Raw genomic sequence first — 15024 nt, forward strand, 5'->3', positions numbered from 1 at the left:
TTTTATATTGTTCACTTGCTGCTAGTGTCCCTGTTTTTGCTAAGATATTCTCTGCCGTCGTTTGTGACCTGAATTTAATCTTAATTGGTCTGGTCTTATCTGTACCATACTTTCCGAGTCTATACATCTCTTCAATTTGTTTCATGATTTCAGGTTTATCTTCCTGAACTAATTCTAGTAAACTGTTTACTTTTTCTTTTTCCTCATTGATTCTTGTGGTTCTATTGAGGTTATATTTCTCTTCCATTCCTAATATAATAATACATTTCTTTTTATCTGCTAAGTCTCTTACTATATTCTCCTTCTGTCTCATCACTTTAATAACTGAGTCTTCAGTTTGTTCTTTCATTTGCTGTTTTATTATGTCAGTAAATGCAACTTTACTGTTTTCTTGTTTTTTTTTCAACCCTGTGCTTTTTTTGCTATGACTTCTTTATTGTCTTTATTATTCCTCTTTAATTCCTCATTCTCCTCTTTTACTTTTTTTAACTGTCTTTTTAATTCTTCTATTTCTTTAGTTAAGTTTTTGTTCACCTTCTCTAGTTCTTCCAATTTTTCAACTCTCTTGGCAATCTTTGCTATGTTACCGAACCTACTTTCTCAATGCTCGGTCATTTTTGCAAGTTTTTCCTCTAGTCTTACTAATCGGGGGAGGTTGGTACCCCCCCCCTCATTAAATCCCTGGAAATTATTATCTTCACCTTCCATTGTGCTGCTCTTATCTATATTTCTAATCTTTACATTTTTGTTAGTCCCTTCGTCTCCAAAATCATCCTCGGTCCTTCTCTTGTTTACAAGACGCCTGGCCTCCTGGACCAAGTCCTCCCCTTCCTCATTTCCTTCCATTTCCCTCAGTAATCCCTCCCCTTCTCCTTTTTTATCACCTTCCCACTACACCACGAGCTTTCCCCTTCCCTATAAATACAATAAGGTACTTCCTTGACGTTGAGATCCACGTAGATTTCGCTTTTTCTTTGTAACTCCAATCTTCGCCGTCCATCCGACGAAAGTGTGTGTGTGTGTGTGTGTGTGTGTGTGTGTGTGTGTGTGTGTGTGTGTGTGTATTTACCTAGTTGTATTTACCTAGTTGTATTTTGCGGGAAGGGGAGCTATGCTCGTGTTGTCCCGCCATTGTATCTCTCAGTGTCTAGTTTGCTTTTAAACTCGTGAATGGTTTTTGCGCTTACTATTTCATTATCCAGTTTGTTCCAAGTGTCTAAAACTCTATGTGGAAAACTGTTTTTCTTAAAAAAGTTCTCTTCTATAGCTATGTTTTCTTAATTTCCTTCCATGTCCTCTTGTGTTTCTCTTGTCCCAGTTTAGTAATTCTTCTCTATCAAGTATCTCTGTGCCTTTCATGATTCTGTAGATGGTCAGTGGGTCTCCTCTCTCTCTTCTTTGCTCCAGTGTGTGTGTGTGTGTGTGTGTGTGTGTGTGTGTGTGTGTGTGTGTATTCTGATTAAAACCGACTGCACTGGCTGTTTTGATGATTCTAAGGTAGGTATTCTTGATTTTTTCCATATATGCATAGCTGAGAGAGCTATGCAGATATGCAATACGCATGATGCTTCTACAGAAAGAATAAGTGAAAGACGAAAGAAGATGCAAGATGAAAAAAGTAGTGATTCTGGCCTAATGTTTAATTCAGGAAACACGTCTGGAACAACATGAGGCAGTATATACGCTAACAATTGAATTTACGAAACGTACAGTATAGATGAATACACTTCATGAGTTATTTGCTTTTCTGCACATTCAAACATTGTAAGATTCAGAGAAATATGACTATGGTTCGGCACATTCAGCATTTATACGTGAAATATTCTGACGTGAATACTACAGATATGACGGCGGAACCACATCGTATTAGACGCCACATTGTTCTATATTTAAGATGTTCATCCAGAAGAGAACATTTCTAAATGGAGAACTTTAGATTTGCTTTGCTGGATAATTAAGTGAAAGCTGTAAGAATGGTTAAAATTGTTGTGGTACTAATGATTTTTTTTTTTAGCAATTGCTGTGTCCAATGCTAGTTGTGAAAGGAATTTCTCCAAATCAAAGTCAATAAAGATACATCAGGGATCAACAATGAGGCAAGAAAGATAATAACCTTGCAATTTTGTCTATCGAGAGAAATTTTCATGTAATTTTTTAGTGTGGTAGAAAAATGCAAGAATAATATCCACAATATTTTAAATGTAACATACTGATAATGTCAAACATATAATGTGTTATCTTTCCCTATTATTGGAATACTTTGTAACATTCTTATTGGAACCTGTAAAATGTTACAAATTTGAAATAAATATTGGTGGCTGCAAAGAAGTAATTTTGTTTTATGAACAAATAGCTTTTATGTAAGTGTAATTATAGGTTGAGGAAATAAATGCAAAACTTGGATTTTAACAGCCTATATGCTATGGCTAACCGCTGATGAAGACGCGCAATACTTTAGATTGCCCCGGGCTCTCTAAATCCACTGGTCCCCGAGAATCGCTAGCTTGAGTAGAGTGACCACTTGCTGTTGTGACAAGTGCTATAGTTTTTTTTATATCATGTAAAATGGTAATCAAAATTGTGGTAATGGTTCACCCCTGACTATGCTTCATCATACCCTTGGTTCATCACACACATATGAAAGCCGAAGTTTGGTAACACATAATCCGCGTACACACACGTAGAAAATGCACAACTTGCACAACAAACCTTCTGATGTGACTGCGCTTCGTCGGGAACCGCGAAAGTCTACTATCTTTCAACTACGGTTTTCTTGGAGGGCATGTTCATACAGTTGCCAAGTTGTCTTTTGTACCCTTATGCGCTAATTTTTTAACTAAACCAGCAATTAATTTTCAAAATCATAAGAAATAAATATACATGCTTTTGGAAAACCCAGCCAAAATTGTATTTCGAAGGTATAAGAAATACATCTCGAAAATAATCACTATATGAAACCCATTTGTGGTAGTTCAGAGGGCACCTGTATAAGTATTTTTTTGTTTTTGTTTTTTAGATGAGGCAAGAGTATCATTGTCATTTCCTGACTTCAAATAACTTTTAAACAAAATTAAGAAAGAAGAAGAAATAGAGAAAAAACACGATATTATATCGAAATCATTACTTTCTTATAAAATAAGTGAAATTATAGTTGGCCGAAAATTAGGCCACAAGGTAGTGTTTAGCGTATAGTAATAGACCAGGTGACCGATTTCGGCTTTCCTTATGTGAGAAAGTAGAGTGAATCAAGTCAGAGTTGAAAGAGATCAATTGGACCATGTCTGAGGACGAGTGTCAGCATAGCAGCGACGAAAGTAGTGATGATGTGGCGCTCCCCCACCCTATTCCTCTTCCCCTTTCCACCCTACTCCCACTCCCACTCTACCCCTCCTCCCCTTCCTACCCTACTCCTCGTTCTCCTCCCCACCCTATTCCTCCTCCTCCATCCCCCGTCCCACCCTACATCTACTCCTCCTCTTAACCCTCCCACCCTACTCCTACTCCTCCTCCTCCTCCTCCCCCACCCTACTCCTTCTCCCCACCTCACTCTGCTCTTCCTCCCCCACCCTACTCCTCCTCCCCACCCTACTCCTCCTCCTCCTCCCCACCCTACATTTCTCTTCTTCCCCTACCCTACTCCTCCTCCTCCCCCCCCATTCTACTCTGCTCTTCTTCCCCCACCCTTCTCCTTCTCCTCCCCATTCTACTCCTCCTCCTCCCCCACTCTACTCTGCTCTTCCTACTACACCCTACACTACTCTCCCCCCCCCTCCCGCCGCCTTCGTACTCTGCTCTTCTTCCCCCACCCTACTCCTTCTCCTCCCCACCCTACTCCTTCTCCTCCCCACTCTGCTCTTTTTCCCCCACCCTACTCCTCCTCCTCCTCCTCCCCCACCCTCCTATCACCTCTGTGTATCCCAGTCACCCCTCTGGCCACTGTTAGTCCTGTCACCACTGTAGCCACTGTAATCACCCTTGTAGTTCCCACTTATGGATATAGCGACTCGCTTCTTTTAGTTATAATTTTCTGTCCAGGAGAATGAAAATGTAGTCATTTCCTTTATCTTTCTTACGTTAATTCTTATAAAGCACACTTCTCTGACTCTTTTCAAAAGAATCCCACGAGAGCATGTATGCAAGAACCTACGTGAGGTTTGCAGTGACGTAGTGATTTCCTTACTCCAACGATCTTTATATTTAGGATCCTCCCCAAAGGCCATGATCTTGCAATCGTGAACCAATTGAAATTTCTCCTCCTCCACCCTTTCACCAATCAGATTCTTTGTTTCAAGTCTATATGATAATATTACTTAGAATAATCTCGAGTCTGCATATTTTTCATTTCGGTTACAAGGAATGTTATATCAGCAATACACTCGAGCTCCCGCCCTCTTGTTTATCAACAATATTTCTTTTACTTACACAAGGTGGAAGTCGGAGTCAGGCAGCTCGCTCGGCTATATTATTAAACAACATACCTATAAAATGCAACAACCCGTCTTCTACCCCTCTTTCTACAGTCTTTTCTACCAGCATCTTACACTACGCTTTGTCCTCCTTCCCCTTCCACTCTACTCATCACCCTCCTCCTCTCTCCTACCCTACTCCTTTCTCTCCTCTACCTCCCACCCTACTCCTCCTCCGCCCTCCCATTCCTCCTCCTCCTCCATCTCCGTCCCGGCGAAAAATAAAGCTCTTGCAGTGGAATGTCAACGGCCTTGTTGGCAAAATTCACGTCCTACAGGCTGCCCTGGCCACAAGGGACCTAAATATAGCCCTCTTGCAGGAGACCAATTGGCCGGTCAACCGGCCGTCTGAGTCAGTGGGATATCAGGTATACCATACAACTTGGAGCGGGAAGTCACTCGGACTAGCTAAATTGGTTCCGAGTGAACCCGTACCCGCCGTGGCTTGCGGTGAACGAGTGGAGGCCTTGGCGGCCAGAATCAACCTTGCCGGGGGCACCTTCCTCTTGTACAACATACAGTATATCGTCCTCAAGACAGTGAACTGGCACCTGGGGAGATGTTCTCCCTATCTGGCCACGAACCCACATTCATTGCCAGGGACTTTAATGTACACCACCCCATTTCCCGCTTCCTCTGACGACCCAGTTCTACTGGGTACACCCTAGCAACACTTAACGTGGGGAGATACCTGAGGTCACCCTATTGAACTTAAGGGAGGCTACTCACATCTTGGGAGGGCACCTGGACCTCGCTTTCCTGTCCATGTGCATGGCTCATCGTGCTCACTAGATGGTGGACCCGCAGCTTTTTAGTCAGCATTTTGCTCTAGTCAAGACTTTAGCTGTGGACCTCCTTCCTCCTCTCCATCCCCCACCTCGACGCTGGAATACAGGGAAGGCCAATTGGGCACTTTTCCAGGGGGAACTAGACCGCTGGTACCAGTCCTATCCCCCCCCCCCATACACACACAGGGCATAGACGACCTACCTCGAGATTTTGTCACCGCTGTCCAGGCCGCTGCGGAATGAGCAGTCCCCAAAACAAAGCCAGGTTTAAACCTGCATACTGACCGGTGGTATTATAACGACATCGTAGGGGAGCAAAACCACCGAGTCAATGCATTCCGTAGATTTCTGCGACGCCACCCAACACTCGAAGCACGAGCCCTCCTGCTCTTTGCAATCAAGCGCTCGCGGGCGGTCACCCACGGGGTCCGGGAAGCGGCTGGAATGGTGTGCCACTTTCTCTGCCCAAACCACTGCTAGTACCCTCTGGAGGAAACGGCGGCTGCTAACAGGTGCAATCTCCCCCCACCCCCACCCCTTGGGTCACCCGCAGCCCCAACAACAGGCGGAGCTGTTGGCTCAGCAATTTGCGGACCGCTCCTCTTCCACCCAACTCCCCCTAACCTGCCAAGCAGGAACAGCACCTCCTCTAACAGGGCAGAGAGGATGTGGTCCACACTGCCACGGCCATGGCTGCCTCGACGGACTGTCCCTTTACACTCGAGAAATCTCGATGGGCTCACAAGACGAACAAGGATACTGCTCCGGGTACTGACGGCTTTACTCCTTCTTGAGACAACTGTGGCCAGCTGGGGAGCTGAGAGCATTGGCACTCATCAGTGCCTCCTGGAAGGCGGGCCGACTCCCTGTGGAGTGGAAAAAGACCGATGTCGTGCCGATTCCTAAACCCAGGAACCCATACAGCTACAGGCCCATATCCTTCACGTCCTGCATTGGAAAGGCCGCTGAACGGATGGTCCTCAATTGCCTCCTGTGGTGGATGGGACCCTTCCGTCGCAATATGTATGGTTTTATAAAAGGAGTGACAACAACTGACTGTGTGGCAACCCCTCTTGGATTGGTCGGTAGTCAGCCTGCAATTGTGGTGTTTCTAGATCTGGAAAAAGCATTCGAACTAGCAAGTGCTTCTACCATTCTTGTATCCTTGTCTGCTAAGGGTGTCCAAGGCAGACGCTCTCGATTACCGGAACGAGTGAACGACGGTTTCTCTCAATTTGTTCTTTCCTCTTTGCGGTAATGATTGCGTTGATGGCCTTCGATGGGCCACTTAGTGTCGAGGAAGAGCTCCATTCGGGTCATGGCAGCGGCATGGTAGCCATTCTGGTTGTGGTTTGCCAAAACCTCTAGGGCCTTCTTGTACTTGGACATAGGCTCCAAGACGAGTGTTCCAAGCTTAGTCTGGCCTCCAGTCCCGGACGCGTCTCTAGGGAAGAACACACCAGCAACGCGGTAGCCTCCGTTCTTCGAAACTGAAAATTTGAGCCACGGGTATGTCGAGCACCAGGCAGGCTGGAATCGCCTTTTTTGACCGCCTTTGTAGCTCAAGGGAAGAGCCTCGATAGCTGGGGCTTTCTGGCGGATGATGACCAACTTCTCTGCATCTGTTCCCTTATTCCCCACGAAATGAGCAATGTCAAGTCGAGGCTCTTGGGGAGCTGCCACGGCTACTGCGCCGCCTTCACGTGAGCAGTGAGGGACCTCGGCAGACATGGTCTTATCCGGAACCTCTGCCTATGTGGTGGCATTATCCAGTTTCACAATTTATACCGTGGCTTGAAAAATGTATAAATCTTGGCGGGTTCTATTCGCTTCACGAGTTCATTTCACTGGACCTGCAGAACAGAATATACAAATTTTGCCTCTCTTCGTACCTCGCTACCGATACTTGGACTTGCGCTTATTTTGATGAACAAGATACAGCAGATAAGAAATTAGTATTCGCGGGTTGCGGGATATTAAGCTTATTTTAATAAAGTAGGGGAAGGTGGGGTAAGACGCCCTCCTTAAGGAAGAATTTGTCTAGTTGCTACATTTTCCGCAGTTGACCTCTGAAATGAGGTCAATTGTGGAAAATGTATCAACTAGACAATATTTCTTAGCTATTTTCACTCCTTTCTCTGCTATATTTTATATCTACCCATGATTTTCACAAAAAAAAAAAAAAAAAGTATAATGGGCGGCTTACTCCGCATGCACCTAATAGGAGGGCTTTTTACCCTAAGTGTTAAAGAATGTTAGTTTGTGTCCCGATCGCAGACCTAAAGTACCTACAAATATTTTTGGGCAGGTTTATTTCCATTATTGTCAATTTTCGCAGTTTTTCTGAAATAAACGCCAGAGTCGATTAAGAGGTAAGAATTACTTTTTTTTTTTAATCAATTCTAGATATTTAAAAAAATACAGACTTCTTTCAATTACATTATTCATCATTCAATGCGCACTCATGCTTCTATCGCGCACGGATTGAAGTCAGTCTTTCAATTTTGTAATGACGTCACATGGTTAATCTAAAGCAAGAAAACTATGTTTTGCAAGAATTGACAATGCATTAGATTTTGTATAAATATAAAATTCAATCATACTGGTGTAAATGACATATACATGGGGTTACCTCACCTTACCTTACCGTCGTGCCATATCCTCTTGGACTTCGGCAACAATGGAGCGCCACCGTTCACGTTCCCTAGTTACTTGTAACATCTGTGCTGGTTTGAGTTGTTTTCCCGTCGCCCTCATCAGCCCGTCCATATACTTCTCCCTCTGCTTTCCTCTTGCTCTCCTTCCCTCCATCATTCCCGTCATCACCACCTCTTCCAACCCTTCCCTCCGCATTATATGTCCTAAGAATCGCAACTGTCTTTTCCTTATTGTTGTCATTAATTCCCTATCTGTCTCCATTTCTCTCAATACTTCTTCATTTGTTTTCTTCGCTGTCCATGGTACTCTTAATACTCGTCTCCATATCCACATTTCTGCTGCTTCTAAGTTTTCCTGCAATTTTTTGCTGATTGTCCACGCTTCTGAACCATATAATAGTGTTGACCATATAAATGTTTTAACTGTTCTTCTCCTTATGTCTGTAGATATTTTCTTGTTTGTTAAAACCCCTTTCATTTTCTGAAACGTGCTTTTAGCTATCGCTATCCTTGATTTTATTTCTTTTTCACATCTACAATCTTCTGTCAATACGCTTCCCAGGTACGAAAATTTGGTTACTTGTTCTATTCTTCTCCCTGCTATTTGTACTTGCATTCTTGGTGGATCTGTTTTACTGGCCACTAGTATTTTAATTTTCCCCATATTTACATTTAAACCTTTCTCCCCACTAGATCTTACGGTTACATTCAATAGATGTTGCAGTTTTTCTTCTGAGTCAGCCACCAATACCGTGTCATCAGCATATCTGATACGATTTATATTATGTCCTCCAATTTTAATCCCTTAAATACAGGGAGGCAATAGGCCTACTTGGGTTTTTTTTTTTTTTTAGTATCGTATAAATATTCCATTGGTTTGATTATTTTTCAAATGAAAATGAAAGATAGGAAAGGAAAATATGTACCACTAAATTTTATTGACATTCTTTACATAAGTGGGATAATTTTTTTGAATACTAGATCACGTTTAGAAATGCCCCTATGTCTCGGGGTAAGACCAGGGATAGGCTGTTTATTATAGTATCCCATGTATTGTACCCTTTTCGTAAATTTGGTTTATTAGACTAGTTAGTTTTCTTATTGCAAAATCCCCTAATGCCTCTAACATTTCAATCATCACACCATCCTCACCCATGGCTTTCCCTTTTTTCATTTTCTTCATTGCAAATTTCACTTCCTCTTCCATTATTTCTTCCCCATCTAGATATCTATTATTTTCCTCTTCTCCTTCTTGTCTGTCGTCCTCAAATAGGTCCCTTACAGACTCCTCCCATCTATGTTTAATATCCTCCTCGTCCATGAAAACCTTGCCTTTTCTGTCTTTGATTGCTCCCCCCACCCCATTACTCCCCAATCTCTTGGTAATTTCTCTAATCTTATCAACATGCTCATTTTTCACCTCTCCCACTCCTGGCCACCTTACCTCACTAAACCCCATAACATCTATCTTCATTCTGTTCATTTCTCTCCATACCCCATAATATTTCCCCGCTTGGTGTAATGTTCGGACATTCCACGTAGCCATTCTCAACTTTTCTTTGGTTACAACAGTCGCCGGATAACGATCAGAAACCGCCTGCTGTACACTATGTTCCCGACCGAGCGAGGTAATCTCCCTCCTTTCTAGAAAAAGACTCCCATTCACGCTGTTCACTTCATTTACTCTTTGGTTTTGCTCCATAGTTAATCTTGGATAACTACATAGTAAGGGCTCCAACATATGTATAACTCGATTTTTATACCACTACCAAAGATAAACGAAACAATGGAATGTAGAAAACATCGCACAGTCAGTATCATGAGTCAAATAACCAAAATTATATTAAGGATAGTTTTAAATAGAATAAGAAATAAAGTGAGAGAACAAATTTCATGGGAACAATTTGGTTTCATAGAAGGGAAAGGAACAGCAAATGCAATTTTTAGAATAAGAACGATCATGGAGAGGATGATAGAAAAACAACAAAATGTATATCTTTGCTTTGTTGACTACGAGAAGGCGTTTGATAGGGTAAGACATGAGGATTTGATCAATATTTTGGAAAGAGTGGATACAAATAGAAAAGACATGAGTATCATCAGAAATTCGTATTGGAAGCAAAGAGCAGCAGTGAGGGTACGGGGAGGAAGAACAGAATTTCAACCTATAAAGAGGGGAGTGCGTCAAGGCTGTGTTGTCTCCAGGTTTATTTAATTTATATGGGGAGATGATCCTTAGGGAATTAGAGGGAATGTGTACAATAAAACAATCTACAGATAAATTGTAATACGACTGATACTACTCTAAAAAGTGAAGGAAAAATTATCGAACTATGCCGCATTTGATATATTTTGAAAACCTGTACAATATTAAAATTTTAAATCCTCAAATCCAGGGCCGTTCGCAATATGACGGTAACTTGACGAAAACTAGTACACATTATCTACATCATACTACATTTACTTACAAAATACACTCCTTTCACCGGCAGTTACTTCCCGTATACTGATGCCTGACGACGTCTTTGGCATTTTACAATTGCAAAATGTCACCACCGTTTTGTTTGGATGTTATAAGTCTAACTTTGTCCTTAAAGTTTTCTACTGTTAAAACTAGAGGTGTAGTAGTTTGGTTAGGAATGTATATTATGACCAACGTGGATGATGGTACGCACATGCTTTTAGTAAACTTGTTCGATATGGAAGTTTCTTGACCTAGACGACGAAGGAGTTTACTGTTCCATGATTCGGCCGTTCCCAATTTGAATCGTCGAAGGCGATCGATAAATGTTCACTCTTGCGTGCCCGATGTTTTCCTCCGAAGGGCCAACATAACCCGGCGTAATTGGAGAGAAATGCATGACGTAATGTGCTCTCTGGTACATTCGAGTCCGAACCAGATCTGTGATGCAGAGGAAATACGCACATTACATTTTTCGTTTTTGGGTACCGTTTCATGTATAATAGTTCCCGTATATTTATATATATATATATATATATATATTATATATATATATATATATATATATATATATATATATATATATATATAAATATACGGGAACTATTATACATGAAACGGTACCCAACAACGAAAAATGTAATGTGCGTATTTCCTCTGCATCATATACCAAGGCTTTTTCCCCCTTCCAAGGGAGGTAGCCAAAAAGGGAAAGGCATAAAAACACTCCCACCCATTTCATCCCTAAATACACTCCACACCCCTCCCACCCTTCCTCTCATCTGAGCACCTCCTGGATGACGGGTCATCCCTGCACCCTGCCCACCGCCCTGGGTCAGAAGCAGTGTCGCAAGACACAGTACATCCACAGCGAGGCCGCTTCATTTAAACGGCGACCCCCCCTCTCCGTCCCCCTTTGCATATAAGGCGAGGACGGGGAGAAATCCCTTCGGGCTGCGTCAAAATTTACTCACACATACTACCCCACCCCCCACTTCCCCGCCCATTCCTCTCCCATCCTTCCTCAACAGACATTCCCCTCTTCCCCAAAGCCTTCACCCCATCCATCCACCTCATCCTAGGACGTCCCCTCATGTTCACTCCCTCCACATCTGCCTTCCATACCTCTTTTACTAGTCTTTCTTCACTCATTCTTTCCATGTGTCCAAACCATCCTAATATTCTTTCATCAACCCTATCTCCCAAATCCTTTTTCACCCCTGTTCTCCTCCTCACCTCCTCATTTCTCACTCTATCTAGCCTAGTAACCCCCACCATACTTCTCAGACACCTCATCTCAAACACATTCAAACTCCTTCTCTCTTCTTCTCTTATGTTCCACGTTTCTGCCCCATACAGTGCTGTTGGCACAATCACTCCTTCATACAGTCTCCTCTTCGCATCCATTCCCAAATGTCTATTCCTCATTACACTCTTTAATCCACCAAGGCATTTACTCGCTTCTCTCAATCTACATTCTACCTCCACCTTCACTCCACCTTTTCCTGCTACACTTGCACCCAAATATCTAAAACTATCCACTTCCTCCAGTCGCTCTCCCTTAATATATATATATATATATATTTGTAAACAAAATTGCAGTAAGGGATCAACAACGAAAATTATATTTGCATAGTTCCGATACATCGTCCAACTTCTGACCTGCCCAAGGGAGAGTAAAGTCAAAGCCTCCCTCCTGAGTGCCATAGACGTCAAAGGCGACCACACCGGTCACTCCTGTGGCCCATGCGCATTGGGATCTGCGCCTTCGAGCTCTGGTTTGGTTCGGCGACGTGCTCTGGACAGGTCTCATCCAGACTATACCCCCGTCCCTTCCCCCATGGTAATCTCCCTGCGATAGCTTCCAAGTCTTCCATCTCAACAGGAGATAGACTGGATGCGACCCGGCACGGTTGCGACCCATGGTCCTTGAGACCATATGGTCCATCACCCCCATCCCACCAAACAAAGAGCTATGTGATTTCTCACAGGAGGGTGCAACGCAGCTTTTGTAACCGCTGATGGGGTGACCAAGGTAAAACGAATACTATAAGGTACGTTGAGCACACACACCCCCCTCCGCGCACCTCCACCGTGACGTCATAGGAAATGCAGAGGGGGAGAGTGAGAGGTGAAAGAAAATGTAAAATTTAAAGAAAACCATCTGTATGTATGGTAGACTTTAAAATTACACTATGATGTTCACAATACTGAAATTACTCCGAATCATTTTCTTATCCTCATATTATCAGTATCTGAGATATAACCGCCAGAAAAAGTTATAAAAATGTTTTCCATGCTTTCACATTAAGTGGATTATATTAATATGACGAGTTATTAGATGGGATGACATGTCAAGCGTGGATTTTATATGTAGACCTTTATCTCCACCAAGCTCAGTTATGTTTTAACCGGATTCTTTAGTCTGTTTATTTGCAATTGAATGAAAATTTCAGGAAATGTTGCTAATAAATAATTACTTTCAAAATGACGGCTGTATACATAGCCAGATGACCGAGTATTGTGTGTGCCACATAATTCAATCCATTTCTTTCTAAGTTTTTTATATTTGGGTAGTGAAAAGAAATGTATATTTTTTATCACCTTTCAGTCTAACGGCATTGCACTTCTGCATTATACAAACTGTTAGCATTTTTATATGTTATTTGTCTGCCTTAGCTACCCCTTTAATCAGAAGATGGAGCTTCGCTCCACACGCTGGTGTGTGAGTGACTGACAGCTCTCGACCCGCGCATCATCTACCTGCGCAGTGGACAGGTTTTCTGGCTCTCCCTCACCTCCCCGCTAACGTACCTTGTAGTATTCGTTTTACCTTGGGGGTGACCGCGCTGTGATTTATGAAGAGCGAGTGACGGAAGCTTCAGTCTACAGACGGAACTTGCTGCCATCTCTAAGGCCTTGGATCACGCCCTCTTTGCTGGGCAAAGGGCAGTCGTGATCCACAGACTCAAGGAATGCTATTGACGTCATCCGGTCGGGGAAGACAACAGATGACGTCTGTTTAACAATGTCAACCCAGCACTCGCTGGACCTCTTGCATCAACATTAGAAGTCTGCAAAGTTTCTCTGGATCCCCAGTCATACTGGGATTCCAGGGAACACTGTTCTGGATGCTGCTGCTCAAGCAGCGACGAGGTTCAGCAGGATCACACTGCCCCTGGCACCCACGATCCTACAAATCAAGGGTGTTAACATCAACGAGGCCGGATTGATGGCCAGGGCCAACTACAGAAGCAATCTTCATACTTCAGAATAAGTGTTGTGGTACTACCTCATCACTATGTATGAGGCAGTACCCTTGCCTCGTGGTAGAAGGGTAAAATCTATCGTTGACAAGATCATCCTTGGATATCATTGTGGGTGGCAAATGTTATGTGTTGGGAGAGACAATCAAGAACGCTGGAAACTTCGTGGAGCTGTGGTGCCGCAGCCCTTCCACCACCATCTGCTAGTGCAGAGCCACTGCTATTACCCGCCTATGTCTCAGCCTGCCACTCACTGCACCAAGGGTGGTGTGGGCCTCCCCTTCCAAGGTAATCCTCAGCTTCTTGAGGGCACACCCTCACCCTAGTGACCCCTGAGTTGGAGGATTGCCCTCCCTCCTCTGGGCACCACCACCACTAACAGTGGCATCACATGGACACCACCTCCTGTTTCTTGTGAGAACTGTTTTGGACTGCTGTAAGGTTGAGGTCCAGGTGGGCGACAGCCCCACAACACTAGGAAAATATATATATATATATTTTTTTCACTACGGCACTAGTAACATTCTCGCCGCATGAGTTCGAGTCCTCGGGGGTACCATGTTTCAATTTCTGATATATATATATATATATATATATACAATGAGTCCTCCTTATACAGTAATTCTTTATCCAGTAAATTCACAGTTGCGGTATTTGGTAATTACTACCCTAGATTCTATCTGTCAAGAAAAATTCACAGATGCGGTATCTGCTCGTGTTTTGAAGAGGAAGGAGCAGGGAGAAAGTACATCTGCCATATCCTATTATTACATGTTATAATGGCTTCAGTATACGGTAATTTTAATTTGCGGTAAGGTTTTCAGCAACGCATATGTACCGTATAACGAGGACTTACTGTATATATACTGTATATGGTAGAATTCTTTGTTCAGTAGGTGAGGATCCTTGGAGTCAAAGAGTTTCAGACAATATTCTACAAAGCAAGATACATGACTTCTGGCAGATTAGCCATTAAATTGTTAGTTGAATAAAAAATCAACTTAGGTGCAAATAAATTGAGAAAGGCAAAATACCAGATGGAACTGGAGGTGAAAATTTATTAAACTACAGATGTGGTGCAGTATGAGGAAATGATGGTGACATTGAGGGATTCCTCTAGGAACTTTAAAAAAAATATGAAAAGAGTGATGCACATGTTTTCAGAAGAAATGTGGGAAGAAGGGTGTCAAATTGCAGTAAGAATGATAAAAATGTATTGATTAGCCTGCAGTGTGAGGAGGAACCAGATTCAACCTCCCCACACTTGCTGCAAACCTCATGGAAGGTGTTGTACGATGACCTTGTTCCTGCGATGTTTTTCAACTTCTCCAAATTACTTTTTGGTTGTTGACACAGCTGATTCAAGACATATGGGTCTTTGTTGGT

General features: G+C 42.9%; 1 protein-coding gene across 1 annotated transcript in view; it reads right to left on the bottom strand.

The window, feature by feature from the left end:
* Positions 1 to 2743, bottom strand: part of LOC143038759 (methyltransferase-like protein 27) — a 42101-nt gene extending 39358 nt beyond the window's left edge. The window contains exon 1 of the mRNA XM_076208288.1: positions 2710 to 2743. The gene's annotated coding sequence lies outside the window, so the exon portion shown is untranslated. The remainder of the gene's footprint in view (positions 1 to 2709) is intronic.
* Between the last annotated feature and the right edge of the window lie 12281 nt (positions 2744 to 15024).

Source organism: Oratosquilla oratoria, chromosome 25, assembly GCF_046742065.1.
Source record: "Oratosquilla oratoria isolate Oo_2021 chromosome 25, ASM4674206v1, whole genome shotgun sequence".
Lineage (NCBI taxonomy): Eukaryota > Metazoa > Arthropoda > Malacostraca > Stomatopoda > Squillidae > Oratosquilla > Oratosquilla oratoria.